The sequence below is a fragment of the Nansenia antarctica genome (assembly GCF_963989245.1).
Source record: "Nansenia antarctica genome assembly, contig: SCAFFOLD_817, whole genome shotgun sequence".
In the NCBI taxonomy this organism is placed as follows: domain Eukaryota; kingdom Metazoa; phylum Chordata; class Actinopteri; order Argentiniformes; family Microstomatidae; genus Nansenia; species Nansenia antarctica.
Window position 1 is genome coordinate 15,001 of NW_027662701.1, and position 2,349 is coordinate 17,349.

Consider the following 2,349-nt stretch of genomic DNA (forward strand, 5'->3'; position numbering starts at 1 on the left):
TTAGAGCCCCGAGCTGATGGCGAAGCGGTTGCTTAACGTGTTGAGCGCCGAGGGTGAATAAAGTTGCCCCCAAGTTGTCAAGATTCTAGACTTTATTCAACCGAAAAAATGCATAAATAATGATGCTTTGTTTTGTAGCCAATCAAAGGATAGTTGCTAGGTAGAATACCACTTAAAACACTTCCGGAACGTTCTCTTTGGCAGTTGGAAGTTGGCAGTTAGCAGTTGGTTCAAATCCCACCTCAGTCCGGCTCGTACCGGTCTTAACCGGTTTGGGATCAGCTTGATATTCTCATCTGTGGCTCAGGAGGTAGAGCTGGGCGTCTAATGATCGCAAAGGTCGGCGGTTCGATCCCCGGCTCCTCATGTTGACGTGTTGAGGTATCCTTGGGCAAGACACTGAACCCCAAATTGCTCCCAATGAGCGGGGCTGGCGCCTTGCATGGTAGCTTGGCTGCCATTGGTGTGTGAATGTGTGTGTGAATACGTAAAGCGCTTTGGAATAAGGTGTTATATAAGTGCAGTCCATTTACCATTTGATCTGTAATAACAGACCAGGAATTGAACCGGCGCACCTGATAATCTGTGTCACCGGACACGGTTAGCTCACTGTGCTAAAGGCTAGCCTAGCGGTCAGGCCCCTTGAAGCAAACGCCTGTCATCTTCGGTCTTAATAGTCCTGCGTTATCGCCGTGGTAACGCTATCAACATGGCTCCGGCTGTGTGTGACTGTGACCCCCCGCTTTAGATGACGGCACTTAGCATTGTTCGCTAACCGACTGAAATGTTAATGTACGATGACAACAGCGGCATTGTGGGTAGACCCCGCCGTAAGTGATTCCTCTTCGACAGACGATAATGATGATGATGATGATGATGATGGTAATAAAATCAGTAACCCGTAGTAACCCTGTATGGAGAGAGTGTCACCCGACCACTTCAACGTCAAGCACCATTCAGCTGCTACTTGACACAGCCACGGTGTGTGACAATGACATCGTTATGGCAACCACATCACTGAGGCAATCCCGGTGCTTGACACACACCAGGATAGCACACACACACACGAGGATAGCACACACACACACGCACACACACAACACACACACACACACACACACACACACTCACACACACACACACACACACACACACACACACACTCACACTCACTCACTCACTCACTCACTCACAGTAGGGGAGGGGAAGGAAAACATGTTTTTTTCGAGACAGAGAACTTTTTTTTCCCCGGTGTGTGAAAAAGGCAGTGTATTTAGCCTAGCCTCACCCCCCCCCCCCCCCCAAAAAAAGATATATATTATGTACATACATATGTATGACTAAATGATGATTATAGAATGATTAAAGCACTTTGAGCTGCAACGTTTGCAGGAAAAGGGCTATACAAATAGAGGTTATATATATATATATATATATCATAGGCTGGGGTCCGGTGTTCAAGATATCTGAAACGTCATTGTACAGTAGGGTTGTGTCTGGAGGGAGGGAGAGAGAGGGAGGAGGGAGGGGAGGGAGAGAGGGAGAGGGAGAGAGAGAGGGTAACAGTAAAAGGGAGGGAGAGAGTGGAAGGGAGAAGGGGTGAGAAGTCTAGGGAGAGCTGGTAGAGAGAGGGAGAGGAATATGGATGGTGTCTGACGCAGCGGAGGCTGGTGGAGGCTGGTGGAGGCTGGCAGAGGCTGGTGGAAGCTGGCGGAGGCTAGTGGAGGCTGGTAGAGGCTGGTAGAGGCTGGTATAGGCTGCTGGATGCTGGTTGTAAGGGGAGGCTGGTGGAGGCTGGTGGAGGCTGTTAGAGGCTGGTGGAGGCTTGTTGAGGCTGGTCGTAACGCCTGGAGGAACGGGCTGAGGAGAGACGTCTACCTCCGCCAGCCTCCCCTGGGTCTGAGTGAACTTATCAGGTGGCAGGGTAGACGGGGAGCCGAGGAGCCTCCCTCTCTCATGACCTCATCCTCGCTGCTCTCTTACATAACGCTGCGGTCTCCTCCGGTACACAGTGGAACTCTGTTTTTTTTAAGTCCGGGGCTTAAGAGCAGTTTTGATCAAAGTAGAAAAGGCTAGAACACGTCTTTGCTGATTGACTTACTGAAGCTGCTTCGGTCTGACAGAAAGTAGGGCGGGGGAGGGGGGGGCCCGGGGGTTTCTAGAGACTTCTATAACGCACGTACGCACACACTACAACACACAACACTCTCACTCTCTCGCTCTCAGCACTCACACAACACATACAATCTCACTCACGCTGTCTCTTCTCTCACACACACACACACACACACAAACACACTCACTCTCACTCACGCTGTCTCTCTCTCACAACACACACACACGTCAGTG